This window comes from Diadema antillarum, unplaced genomic scaffold, assembly GCF_040938485.1.
Source record: "Diadema antillarum isolate AM-2024a unplaced genomic scaffold, OU_Dant_1.0 scf00000034, whole genome shotgun sequence".
Classification (NCBI taxonomy): domain Eukaryota; kingdom Metazoa; phylum Echinodermata; class Echinoidea; order Diadematoida; family Diadematidae; genus Diadema; species Diadema antillarum.
This window is the reverse complement of record NW_027270923.1, coordinates 917,992-933,470: the sequence shown is the minus strand read 5'-3', so window position 1 is coordinate 933,470 and position 15,479 is coordinate 917,992. Positions and strand designations below refer to the sequence as shown.

Genomic DNA, 15,479 nt, shown 5'->3' with positions numbered 1-15,479 from the left:
GAAGAGCACGAGCACTTTAATCGGTACTTGCGTGCTTCAACATCTCTCAATATGATTTTTATTGTGTTCTTCATGCTTCAAAACATATAGGTCCTATTTGGATAGACATTTACATTTTGTATTTGGGTTACCTGGTAGAAAAGTTATAAAAAATTCCGGAACGTAATGGCGGTCACTTTGGACGCCATCTTGGATTGCGAAAAACGCTCAAGGAGGATTTATTTTCAATGAGGACATTTTTGTTATTCTAGGCATATTCCTGGACCTATCCTGAAAAAAAAAAAATCAGCTTGCATGTTACGAGAAATGTCCAGGTTTAAGCCTATATAGTGCTCTCGGACTACTTTTCCGAAATTGTGAGGTTTAAATAATATATGATTCATTGTTATTATATTCAATTACAAAGTATTATGTTAACCGAGAGAATAAGCTATACAAACTTTTAGCTATAACAGAAAACTTCAAGATCAGAAAGGAAGACAAATGAAACGCTGACAGTCCTTGAACTCTTTTTTCCCCTTCTTTTCTTTTTCTCGTTCCCTCCTCTTCGTTTTTCACGTTTGTGCAGTAATCTATCACTACCGCGAATCTATGAAAATGCCGATGTTGACAATTGTTTTATATCAAAGCTCTTCTGAATCAAAAAGAATAGCGGGGTCAAAAGTCTATGTTCATCGCTTCACGATAAGCATTTTTCCGCAGAGAGCCCACGCGCTCTGTTTACAGAGCAATGGAACCGTGTACAACCCAGTATACTGTGCTGACAACTAGAGCTGTGTAGATCGAGTGAACCATGGGTGCTGTGTTTGTTGACAGTGCTCCTTGCACCGCAGTAATAGGCAGTTTCTGGTGTGAAAAAGGAGGAGGACGACGCGTTGAATCAAAGGCTCCAAAATATACACGTGAAGACAAGTTGATATCAACGCAGAATGTCTCGAAAAGGAAAAAGATGGGTCCTGGTGAAATATTTCGATGGTTTCCCGAAGGAGAGTGATGTGCGACTCGAGGAATTCGATATACCAGCCCTTCAAGATGGAGGTAAACTTAGGCAGTATTATAGGGCTCTGGAAATTTGTGCGTGTAATAGTCAGCCGCTGCCCTTATGTCTTAGTAATCTTGGTAAAAGGGGCAGTCAGGAAGCTTCAGTGGGGTATCGAGGGACCTCCCTGGCACGCCTATAAAACAGGGGCAGCTGATCTTGTGGAATATAATAACCACTATCTGTCTAGCACAATCTGAGGTCCAATAATGAATGCCAGGAATATCACAGTGGTGCATGTTTTTATCATATGACTATAGTCGTTGCAATTTCAGAAGAGGACGAAAAACCCGAGTCGAGAAAATTGTAGAATTTATACATGCTTTGTGGGGGCACATGCCAGTACCTCCCCCTCCCCCCCCCCCACAGTCAATCAACATCATTCCTTCGCAAGCGCACAAAACAGTCCCACCCCCAAATATATATATATATATATATATATATATATATATATATGAAGAGTTTGTTCCCAAAAACCGATAAGTCCATATTTGCCAAATGGAGATATTTGCAATTAAAGGTCAAGAAAAATAAAGAGAATAATAAGAAAATTTGCGCTTCTTTTGACCATAACTTCAAAAATTTACCTTTATGTAGTGGCCAATATATCATTTAAAAGGTATTACAATGTATTTTGTACTTTATGGCAGAGACCATACTTCAAAATCTTCAAAAATGGACTTATCGGTTTTTGCAAACAAACTCTTCATATATATAATATATATATGTATATATATATATATATATATATATATATATATATCATACATGAAATGGCGGGAATCTCACTTACGATGTATGTATGCATCTACTCTTGATACTTCTCTTCGGTGTATAGTTTACTTCTAACAAGGGTTTTTGTTAGTTCCTCTTCCTTGTTAGACGAATTCACGCAATACTTAAGGTTTCATTGTCAATTTTGAGTGGTTAGAAAGAATTATATACCTGGAGTTCTCAGAATCGAATAACAAATAATTATTAGCTTTAAGTGTAATGAGGAAAGATTATAATGATGAAATAGATAATGACAATGAAAAAGATGAACAATAAGTGCATCGCTGGTTTAGCATAAATTATTATTCGCTCGTGTTGAACTCCCTATAGAAATGTGTGAAATGGGGCTGACCTGCGGATTTCTTCTCCTTATATTTCAATGCAACTTGTTCTTCGACCACATGCTGGCTTCCCAAGTCTCCCTAATTCTGCAGGATGCTTCCTCAACTAAACTTCTTCATGTCTGGATATAAGGACTATTATAGAAAAATCTCCCTGTTTTGACGCAGGAATCATTTTTTTTTTCCATTGAGTAGCGCGTACAGCACACAAAGATCTTTCTAAGTGTTCCTCAGTAAAATCTTTCTGACTTTGACAACAGTGTTATATTAGATGAATATATTGCCAGCAGTGCAACTGATTTGAATACCGTTGTGCATCTCGAAGTAGTGAATTCTGGATCTCAAAGTAGTCTATATTCTGGATAGGCGTATGCGTAAAAATTACAATATATGTATCTCTATTGGCCTATATGTAAAGTCTTCATTTATGCTTTATGCACCAAACAGAGGTTCTCGTGGAAGCGGAGTTTCTCACCGTGGATCCGTACATGAGGTATTATGAGTAGTTGTTAAGATACTTATCTAAGATTAATTACTTCACCTTTTTTCCTTTTCAAAAGATACAAAAGTGAAATATAATACAAGTACATGGCATTCACAACCAGATCTTTTTTACTACCATTTTGTGGTCGTTGTATTTCGCGTGATCGCAATCATTGTTCATGACCTCCCAAACATCTAAAGTTGCTATTTCGAATTTTATGACGTTCGAGTCAAAACACGTTTTCAACTGGGATACCTATACTTCAGATCCCACTGCATGTGCAGGATAACGGCATCATCTTTTCTTTCTATACAGCTGTACAAGCAATTACTGCACATCTACCACTAGTAATGTTGACAGGGATCTCAATAAGACATTTGATATCAATATAGATAAAATTGATGCTACAAGGAAAAGAAGTGCGTGAGGGGAAAATAAATCTGATCATTATGGACATCCTATTAATGCTAGTAATCATTACAGCTGACGGCACTTCCTTTCTATTAAAAACGTGCGTTGCTAAATATAATCTGATTTATCTCTATATTTTTTTTTCAGACCTTACAACAGGAGAATGGCGGAAGGCATGGTGATGATTGGTGAACAAGTGGCAAAGTATGTGTTCAGGAATCTATACTTAAGTTCCAAGTGAACAAACACCGCAAAAAGTCCGGTGTTAAATATGAAACACCGAGCTGGTGTTAAATTTCCGGTCTCCTATTGAAGCTGGACGGGTGTTATACCATTGAAATTAACACCACCAATATCAAATCAACACCACGCGGTGTCATTATTGAATTAACTCTAGCGCAGTGTCAAAAATATCACCAGCCACAGTGTCAAATTAACACCACGAAGTGCCAGGTGAACACTTTTTAACACTGTCACAATACATTTTCTATACACCTGTGGGTGTAGTCCTCTATTGAAGCTTAATCGGTGTTAGATTTAACACCTATGGTGTTAAATCTAACACCGATGTTTCTACAGTGAAGCAACCGTAAACGTCAATCAATTACGATAGCTTGAAATGGAGCGCCGCCCAGCCCCCAGTTTCTTTGGGGACCATATTATACTTTGAACTTTGAACTTTCTCGTAGCAAGTTCCCATTTGGGGGAAGATTATGACAATGATTTATATTTCACAAATTCATTGATCCATGCTGGAAATTAATAGCAGTATACTGTGCTTAGTGCCGTACTTTTCCTATCATGTATGTTACCATGTATATTTGAAAATAAATACAGAAACTGTACAAAATTAATAATCATGAAAGGTCTCCAAGAAAATAACATATTGAAAGTGCGTATATCAAAAGAGTTGACCGTATTCAGAATTAAATCGAAGTTACATCTTTAACAAAAAAAAAAATCAGGGTAAAGAAAAACAAAAACAAACAAAACTTCCTCCCCTCCTCTCCCTCATGATATTTGCCCGACAAGCATTATAGTCTCTGAATGAAGTATACGAGGAATATTGTCGAGTCATCCCAATAGGGAAGTATCTCCCAGGTCATACCCTTTGAATACTTCCGGCTTTGATAAAGCCAGACAGCTAGAGCATCCGTCTATACCCGTGATAAAAATTGATCTCACGTTATAGACTGTGTAGTACTACGTTTTGTCAATCCCCATTTTCCAAAGAATGTGGGGGGGGGGGGGAGGGATCTCCAACCTCTCGAAACCCCTATCAAGGCTCACAGCAACACATTATTCATTGTCCAATGAATAATCGATCATCGAGAGGTATGTGTTATACAGTATTATAATGTACTCGTTATGGTATATACGACACGAAACTGACATTGAATTAGTCCTTGAATACGTAAAATACCCTTGTTAGAAACGAGGCACTATATACTAGCTTGCGTAAAACAATTACTGCGTCCAGGAACATGGGTACTTTCAGTTGACCACAGTAATCAATACACGCATTGATACACAAAGAAACTACCCTATACATCACGACATTCCAATGCACAACACCTGAATAAAGGTGGAGAGATTCTTGGGTTAAAGCCGGAGGAGCGGGTGGGGGAGGAGATTACAATTTGGCTTAAATAAAGTTACGCACAATTGTGCATAGGATAGTAATTGTAAGACATAATAGGAATTGGAAGAGAAAAAACTGCGCAAAATGCATAACTCTTAACAAGAGTAAGAAATAAAAGGAATCCAACATTTAATGCATTTAGATGAGGCAGTTATTGTAAAGATTCAGTTACCTTCATCCTTAGTCATTATAAGAGACAAATGACCCGACCTAAACCCTCTTGGTCCAATACTCATTGTATATAGACAGATCGGTAATGGCAAAGACTGAGTTAAACGCTGCCCCTGTGCAAACACTTATCATTCCTCGTTAGCATTCAAATCAATATAACAAGGGACACAATAAGTGATCATAACCCATATTCCTCGTGAGCAGGTAACCTGCGCTGTTTACACACTCAAATTTTTGACCTGTACTTTGAACCCTAGCGTGGACTACAAAATGTTAGGAGGACTATGCAAACTATACTTCTCATTGTCCAATTACAAACTACACGTTCAAGTTTTTCAAGAGTGTTGTTGTTCTACACTGTGTGTCATCACTCCAACACAACGATTTCCTACAAAAACGATGTGTACTCCAAGAAAGAAAAATCAAACTGTCCTACAGAATACAATCGTCATGAAATGTTTAACCGGCTTCTTGTTTGGAAATCAAGTAAAGCTAGGCATGTTTGTCTTTGATTCTAGAATTTTCATGCATTTTTCCAGCTTAACTCCGTTCAAAGGTTGTAAATATAGTTACTGACCAGACGGGAATACTGTTGATCTACTTGAACCGAAAGAAATACTATCTGATGAAAAAGAGATTATATAATTTTTATGTGTCTCCAGATAGATTGGATTTTGCCGAGGAATCTGCTTCCATAAATCACGGCTTGCCGGTTTATTCAAACGTGCATTGCACTTCGTGATCAAATCCTGCAAAATACTGAATGTTTTTCGTACTGCAATGTTTTATTGCATTTATAGAAATACATGTTATCTAATGTAGAAACTTCGAAGGTAAAGGGCGTTGTCAGTACAACGACTCTAATGACAGGTTATGATTTTTAGAGAAACTAAAGTGCCACCGAGAGCATGGAATGATTCTTCGCTTTTTCGACTCGATCTCTAGATTCGGGAAGGCGAGATCCGTAGTCTTGTTTTCTCAAGGTCTCGGTTCTGAGGAAGCAAAACAGGCAGCACTATGTACAAGGTATGAGAAGTCGTCATTAAGACTTCTTCGTGCTGAAAAGGCGTGAAGATCTCGTCAGCGAGATTTTAGTTTCTTGGGTCTAAGAAGGTGAAATTTTTGATCTCGTCTCCTTTGGTCTGAGAAGACAAGAAGACAAAGAAAGGGATGTCATATATATGATTTTTCATGTCGCCTCTATAGGGTAACCGAGAGTCGCAACGACAAGTACCCGGTAGGTACGTGGGTCAAAGGTTTCCTCGGTTGGTCCACCCACACAGTGGATGACGGCAAGCGACTCAATGAAATGCCGACTCTACCGCCGAACATGCCTCGCTCGTACGCCATGGGTACCATCGGCATGCCTGGGTAATAATTTTTATCTTTTTTCCTCCTTTTTGACACGCTGTTTGAACAGAATGGTAGTACACATCGTCGGCCTTATGCCAAAAGGACCTTAAAGAACTTCCCCTGTTATGCCAAAAGGGCACTAATAGTGTACAAAGTCTATAGCGTTAAGGGCCTTTTGGCATAGCAGTGGAAGTGGTTTAAGGCCCTTTTGGCATAAGACCGACGACATTAGATTACATAGCAGAATGTCTGCGAGTGGACCTGCGTGGATTAGTCACGTGCGTGAAGAAACTAGAGTCTAGAATTTGATGCCGTATGAAATGTGACAAAACGAACGAAAATTCGCAGGACCCGATGTTACACGCTATGAAAAAATGCAATATAATTATATACAAATTATTTATAATTGATTAGTAAGGATAGCCCCCAATGTTCTTTCCTGTCGATCATAGAATGTCGGCTTACGTCGGATTCCTTGACATCTGTACGCCAAAGGAGGGGAGATGGTTCTTGTTAGTGGAGCCGCCGGAGCAGTTGGCAGTGTTGTGGGGCAGATCGCCAAGATTAAGGTAACTTAATTAACATTCATAACTAAGAATCAGCGGCAAATGCAAGGTAGGTAATCAGCGGCAGTGCACCAAAACCAGTTTGCCGCTATTTTTCCAAGCGATGGCGACTGAAGGGACGACCGCCTCACAGATAACCAAACATATTTTTTTAAGCGTGACTACAAAATTGACCAATCATTGAGATTACTAACCCGACCAAAATCAGTTTAGCACGCTCCAGTACAGGTTATGCTTGGAGTGTATATAAGAAATATCAACACTATTCTTTCATCTATAATACGTCCTTTCCTCAGAAAAAAAAAATCTTACCAGATCTATTGTGCAGCACACCTAGTCCAACAACCAACCACCACCTACTACTACTAACACTACTACTGCTACTACTACTCCTACTACTACTACTACTACTACTATTACTACTCCTACTACTAGTATGAGTAGTATCAGTAGTACATGTTGTAGTAGTATTAGTAGAAGTATAGTAGTAGTATGGTACTAGTAGGAGTAGTATCAGTAGCATAGCAGTAGGCCACTACTAATAATAATAATGTATATCACCACTGATCATCATCAGAGCTTATTTCTGGCAATAATTATTATTTTCGCCACCTTTACCACCAACTCTGAGATCACTGTTGTGTCCACTTTTCTTTTCCTTATAGAAATGATTTCAGTCTTAGTCCATGTCAGAGCTCTTCCGCATTAAATTGTCAAACCACCGCCAAATCATAACCACTCATTCACAAATGGTGGCACACGGTCTAACTGCAACAAGCCAACTTCAATAATTATACACGTATCACTTCCCCTTCCTCCTCTATATGTCTTCCTACCTGCTCTCCCTCCTCCCCCGCTCTCCATCTCTCTCGTACACTCGTCAAAGGGATGCCGTGTCATTGGCTCCGCTGGTTCCGATGAAAAAGTGAAGTACCTCAAGGACATCGGCTTCGACGAGGCGTTCAACTACAAGAAGACGACGGATCTCGACGCCAAGCTCAAGGAACTGGCTCCAGACGGCATCGACATCTACTTCGACAACGTAAGTAAAATGTATCTGCAAAGCTTTGCGAACGAGAATTATGGCAGTTTATCAATAAATACGCGAGCAGGTGAGTGGAAACCTTCTTCAAAATCATGAAAATAACAAGGAGACCTCTTCTTTCTTTCTTTTTTTAAATCTCGTTATCCTAATATAATTATGACAGTGAATTGTAGTGTTCTGTTTATTACGCGTCCGCGATTCATTATTGTGACACCGAATTTGTTGATTTCAAATCAGATTAAAGTCAATATAAAAACTATCCCTTGCATCAAAATTAAAATTTAGAAACGACTTTTATGGTGTGACCTCTTACGCCATCCTTATATATTTTTCTGTTCCTTACAATGTCTTGTGCGTCACATCACACACGTTTGTGCAAGTCAACGTAGGGTTACGAAGAATTAACTTCCGATTCCTTATTTGTTACCAATATAATGATAATCACATAACATCATCACATTTTAAGGGCAATGCTTTTTCATTCACTACGTCAGGTTGGAGGTGAATTTGCCACTACTGCCATCATGAACATGCGACAATACGGCCGAATATCATGCTGCGGCTCTATTTCGACATACAACACCGACAACCCCGTGAAGAGTGAGTTCGACTATACCCTCTCGGGACAATTCAAAATGCGTTGAAAATAAGCAACATTGCCTGCAGCGTGTCAGTTAACACTGGCAATGACAGAATTAAAATAAAGACACATTATAACCACAACAGTAACTGACCTTATGCAACTACAAATTAATACAGGCAGGAGAATGATACCCTATGCTGTTGGGTTCCACTCAAAGACTGGTGAAAGAAGAACTCTCCTGTCCCTTAATTTCTTTATAAAGAATAATAACAAATGAAATGAAAATGATGTATCGAGACTTCTGCGTATTTTCCATCCTCAGGATGTTGCTGTTCGAGTGCTTCTCGTGAAACTACAAAATTTTCTCTCATCTTTGTATCCATTTTTCTTCCTGTCTCCCTCTCACGCTCTCTTCCTCTGACTCTTTCTCCCAAGCTCTCCTATACTGTAAAAACATCGGTGTTAGATTTAACACCATGGGTGTTAAATCTAACACCGATCAAACTTCAATAAAGGACCACACCCACAGGTGTAGAAAATGCACTGTGATGGTGTTGAAAAGTGTTCACCTGACACTTCGTGGTGTTAATTTTGACACTGTACCTGGTGTTATTTTGACACTGTACTGGTGTTAATTCAAAAATGACACCACATGGTGTTGATTTGATATTTGTTGGTGTTAATATCAATGGTTTAACACCCGTCCAGCTTCAATAAGAGATCACACCAGCTGGTGTTACTGTGGTGTAAATTCATTTTCACATTTTTTTCAAAAATCTAGTATTTTAATGTAAAATTCTTGATCGTCTTGTTTAAATTAAAAATCAACAAGAAGTGCAGTTACTAAGAAACTCTTCAAAAAACAGTTTTATATTTGAAAATGACACCCGGATTTAACACCATAAATGAGCACCGAAAATTTAACACCAGCTCGGTGTTCACTATTTAACACCGGACTTTTTGCAGTGTATATCCTCTCACTGGCACTCTCACTGTCTATCCTCTTTCTATAGTGCAGAGTCGACTGTGCTTGATATCCTATGACCTTGTGTTAAAAATAATTGACTTTGTGGTACACATTTGAGGCGTTTTGTGTTTGTTTATCCAGCGGCTCCCATCTTCGGAAGGATGATATCCTTTGATCTGAAGATGCAGGGATTCATGATACCCAGTCACGCTGGGCGTTACCCCGAGGGTCTTGCAGATCTGACCAAGTGGGTTACCGAAGTAAGTATATTGCGGGGACATAATTACTTAGCCTTTAACCATGGACCTACTAACGAATGGACTTTCAACGAAACCTACCGCTTTGAAGTACGAGATCCGCCGCCATCTGATTAAGCGCATCTACATGTACAACAGGAGTCTAAAAAAATGATGATTGCATAATCATACATCATCACTGACAAAAGAATTGTTACCCTAATTGTTGTTCATTTTCCATCTGTGAAGATGGCTGGATAGCCCATATTCAGCTACACTAAGCTGGTTTTCCATGGGGTCCAGTTGGATGTGGGGTGGGACCACTTCACCGGGTTAGACACCCTGCTCTTTGCGATGAATGAATGAAGCGGGATCTTTTACATGCATGAGCTGTGACTCTCTCATACACGGGACCTCCATTTTATGTCCTATCCGAGGGACAGAGTGTTTTGCCTCTTGCTAGAGGGGACGGTATGTTTACACACGACATTGCTCAGTCCAGACTCGGGTTCGAACCCGGTCCGTGTGATCGTGAGGCAGACGCGCTACCGACTGAGCCAACTCACCGCCCAATTCTGGTCTTATTTGGCTGATGCGCCTTTTCAGACTGAAACGTCTTTGAATAAACGCCAATGATGAGAAGCAGCAAACCTCAGAACATGACTGATTTCGTTACATTGGATTGGAAATTATCGATTCGCTCGCTAGCGCTCACACATATGACTTTTTCTAATAGTAAGACAGACATATCATCTTCCCTTGCTATCTGTTTTTACTATGGAAAAATGTGCGGAAAAGGTGAAAAATGAGGTAACAAATTATGATCAATCAGCTAAAAACTTAGCTATCTCTTCAAAAGTACCTGCACTTTGCTAATGAAAATGTTTGAGCGGTGATATACCAATACATACCACAACTGCACATGCGTTTTCCTTGATTTGAGACAGTTGTTATCTTCTGCGCATTTAGTTTATAAATTTTTAAAAGCTGCGTTGTGTTTTGCCCCGGCTTGCCGGCGGGGGAGCTCTTAAGATCAAATCTGGGAAGAATGTTCAAAATGCTTTTGTGACACTTTTGACATAGTATTACAGAGACATGCATTAGTTAAGGAAATGATGAATGTCCATGCTTTAACCAAGCTTTTCTCGGCCGCGCTTCTCGCTTAATACGAAGTTTGCTATCTGAACGTGAGATTCATACTACAACTGTATCCTGGTAGATGGTACTCGTAACTTGCAGTAACTCATTGACCAACTGGATGATTATGTAAATCTTGCGTTCACCTTTACGTGAAATCAAGGGGTGCTGTTTGTTATTCCAAAGATTCGTTATTCCGAAGGTTTGTTAATCCGAAACACACAAATTCCCTATACCTAGAGGTTCGTTAATCCGAAAATGAAAAAGGGTTCGTTAATCCGAACATTTGTGGCGTTATTCCGAAGGTTCGTTAATCCGAAAATGAAATAGGGTTCGCTATTCCGAAAGCTCGTTTATCAGAAAATGAAAAAGGGTTCGTTATTCCGAAGGTTCGTCAATCCGAAATGAAATAGGATTTGTTATTCCGAAGGTTCGTTGATCCGAAATGATATAGGGTCCGTATAAGAACTTCGGAATAACGAGCTTTGTTTCATTTTCGGATCAACGAACCTTCGGAATAACGAACCTTTTCATTTTCGGATTATTGAACCTTCGGAATAGCAAACCTCATCACACTTTCGGATTTTAACGAACCTTCGGAATAACGAATCTTCGGAATAAAGAACCTCTGGAATAACGAACCTTCGGACTAAAAAACCTCCGGAATAAAGAACATTCGGAATAACGAGCTGTAACCAAATCAAGAGCGCCTGCACGGATTCCTTGCTTGTTCTTTTGATGTTTAATATCACACATAAGGCCTACTTATGTCCACGCAACTTTGAAAATCAGTCTCCTACAAAGTAGGATTAATTGAGGTGAAATATAATGTTATATTCTTAGGATAAAAATAACCGTAGTAATGTAAATGGGATTAACCAGTAGTTATCGAACACATTTCCATTTTACATTTTCCATACTGAGATGGTTGGGTGATGAACATATAATGCCTTGACGTCATTTGCGGATGACACTTCTTTAGGTACATAATGTACTGATGTATATATGAATAGTACTAAACAGAGAAATGCTTCATGTATTTCATGTTTTTTAGTTTGTGTAAAACAGAGAGGTTGGCAACTAAAGAACTATAAATAGCTTTATTCATCGCGTTCCCATGGTTTCCCTTAAATGTATTTCTCTTGTTTCTTTTGTATCCAGGGCAAACTCAAAGTAAGAGAGCACGTCACCGAAGGATTCGAAAACATGTTTACAGCTTTCACTGAGCTCTTCACCGGGGCAAACACGGGAAAAGCGATCATCAAGGTCTAGAACAATAATACCCAGCTGCTGCCTCGTGATCTGTAAACAGCGTTGGCGAAAAACGTTACGCAGGATTATTATCACTACAGATGCACTTCATTATTCTTTCTTCAGCAATAAGTACAGCGAATGCAGTCTGCACTGAGGAAATTACAATGTATCTTCTTTTTAGAATAGAATCTACATTTGTATACTTAACGACGCTTAAAATTTGAATACCCATATCCCCCCCCCCCCTCCGATATATTTCATGTACAATGTATTCAAATACGTCATACCTTAAGATTATATCTGCTATACGATAGGTTGTACATGTACAGTGTTTTTGCTTCTTTTTTTTTTTAAAGACTGGTAATCTCTCATTGCAATTGCCTTTTGTGCAGTTGTATTATTGTGCCTTAATTATACTCAGTCAGTGATGTTCAAAGTTTCCATGTGTTCATTCTGTGGAATATTCATGCATGTGAAAACACATGTTAATGTGTAAATGTGTGAATTATTGGGATTGAAATCATTAAATCTGTGTCTATAACTTATCAAGTATGCAGTAGGGAAGCGATTTAATTGGGCAGATGTTGAATGCAACTCCTTGCCAGCAATATAAAAAAGTTTGGGGAGAGCAAACAGCTGAAATACAAACATTTATTTTGTTTTGAAACATTTTGCCTGTTACATAGATCGGACAAAGGATATACGTACATACAATGTAATGAGAAGTCAAGGGCACGTCATGATCTAATCATTGGATGAAAGTAAAATTTTGCCATTGTGACCTATTATGCAAACGTATTATCATAATAAATAAAAATAGTTCAGCCAGTTTATCCCTCTCGTGGGAATGGTACGTGTAATTTTGAATTTATTAATTGTCATACGATTCTCAGGGAGGTACTGTATGTCTTTACAACGATGGTTTTTATATATAGTAATACATTATTATATGTATTACATCCTAGTGGTAAGACCATCATTATAATTATTAATTTCTTCATTCAATGCGACTAATTATATGCTGCCTCACGACAAGAATAGGATCTACGTGTCCGAATTGAAGTACAGTTGTAATTGCTACCCTCCTATACAAGTACTAGTATTACAAATCATATGCTATACATGCAATTCTGCTTTTGTTGTATGAGCAATCATGTACATATGCTACAAGAGCGTTTCACTTTTCCTCATTTTTAATAGAACCCGTAACAGAATTTGTACTTGAAAGCAGAGTGTGGTAAAGCAGAAACAAATTCTTCATTTTAAAATAAAACTGTTGTAAATGTATTCAGAATGTCATGTGTTGTCTGTTCAGTCATGATGTAAAGTCCCTTCATGGTTTGCTTTCCCTCCCTCCCCCTCCTTACACACACACACACACACACACACTCACAAACACATACACAGATCATGATTTAGGTTTTAGAATCAATTAGAAAACGACACTTTAGTGAACATCAAGTGCTATTTTTTTTTTTTTTGGGGGGGGGGGGGGGGGCATTTAGCAATCACATCACCAGTGCCATGCATTCTCAGTTAAACTTTATGGAATACTAGTGTATCGTAAGATAATCATCGCATCCAACTCGTATACTTGCTCAAAACGTTACAGAGAAATCTATGAACTTTGATCACCATTGACTAATACACACACATCAAATCACAAGCATAATACACTGTACAAAAGCATACACTGTATATTAAAAACAGTACCTGACCCGACAGGACAACGTTAATACCGTATCAGGGCAATTACCCCCCCCCCCCCCCCCCCCCCCCCCCGTTAAATACATTGTACTACTAAGTGACAAGGTGAGAGTAATGGTTAGGGTTAGGGTTAGGTTAAAGGTCAGGAGCTTGGGCTAGGATTAGGATTAGGTTCATGATTAGGATTAGGATAAGGGCCAGGGGAAGGGTCCGGGGTAATTGCCCAGGGGGTAATTGCCCTAGACCCGTTAAACAAACACGTTCATATGAATGAGAAAAAGAAAAAAACAAACAAACAAACGGTAATCACTAAGGTGACATGTTTAGAATATTTCCATCTTTATTTTCCTGCCACATTCAGAATAGCAATGATGCTATGACACCATGCCTTGAAATGAGAGAGGTTGAAAGGTACTCAGTAGGTTGAATAAAGGCTGAATCAAGTTCAGCTGAAAATGCTTCATGTGCATTGCACAATCATGGACCTACTACACATGGACGTTCATCGCTCGTTACTTAATAAATTCATGCACCTGTTTCTGTCAAAAGCATTAAAATAACATTTTACACATGTTTTCCTGTTCTGATCTTTAATTTCCACCGACAGCCAGTCTGGATAAGAACAAGACGGCAAGTTGAGAAACCTAAAAACAACATGGTGGGGGGGGGGGGGGGGGGGGAATCTTTAAAATCAATAAAAATGTATGTGCAGTTGGATGCATATTGAGTTATCATTGCGATTTCATATATTAAATGCACACGTACATTGTACTTCACAAGAGAAAGAAAATATTTTGGCAAGGCAATTGCATTTTGAAATCTAATTTTCCCATTTCTAACACATTATTTTTAGAGATAGTAATGGCAGATGATGATGCATGTCATATAATACAGCAACCTAATGTGCATGTGCACAAGTGTCCACTTCAGTAATTACTCATTATGTGACAGGAAAATTGTCCTGTTTTTAGGTTCTCTGCTCCTTACCATTGGTGTTTATTCAAATGCAGTTGGGTATGGAAAGGCACTCAGCAAAATAATAAGATCGCAATGAGGGAAACGGTCATGATTACACAATCATCATTGTCCAAACATTTGAACGTACATTGTACTTATCAAGATGCGCATAATCAGGTGCCAGCGGTGATGTTGGGATCAAAGAAAGACGTTTGCTATTAGTCCACGTGTGTAGCAGGTCTATGATGGGATCAATAGACATTCCTTCAGTCCATATACAATGTATACAGTTTATGTAGCAGGTCTGTGGTACAATCATACAACAAACCGCAGAGTTGTACATGTACATGCAGAATCCATGCCTACTGCTGATGAGGTTAATCTGTTAACTACAACCTGTAACTTACATAACATAAAATATAATTTCACATTTTATATCTAGTTACTGTATGACACTTTACACTTCTAAGGCACATTTTTGTATCTTTCTTTTTTTTCGGGGGGGGGGGGGGGGGGTCAGGAAGTAAATACTCCACTTAAGAAAAGCATACAAACATGTCATGAAGGGATGTTTGAGCTACACTAAAAATTACACTGTATCTTTCTTTGCACGGATTTATCAATGCTTGTGAACTTGAACATGACCATAATTATGAATATTGTGGGATCAGGAGTACATGTGACATAAATCAAGGACATTGAAATCCTTGAGACACAAAGTCAAGGAATAAGTACATACAAGTGTACAAGTAGCAATCATAGGACATAGAATTTCTTCGTCACATTCAAGGATCATTCATAATATATGCCAT

The 15,479-nt window shown here is 38.6% G+C and overlaps 1 pseudogene; it reads left to right on the top strand.

Moving 5' to 3' along the window:
* The first annotated feature begins 736 nt into the window (after nt 1–736).
* On the top strand, nt 737–12,021 carry LOC139743644 (prostaglandin reductase 1-like; annotated as a pseudogene).
* The last annotated feature ends 3,458 nt before the right edge of the window (nt 12,022–15,479 follow it).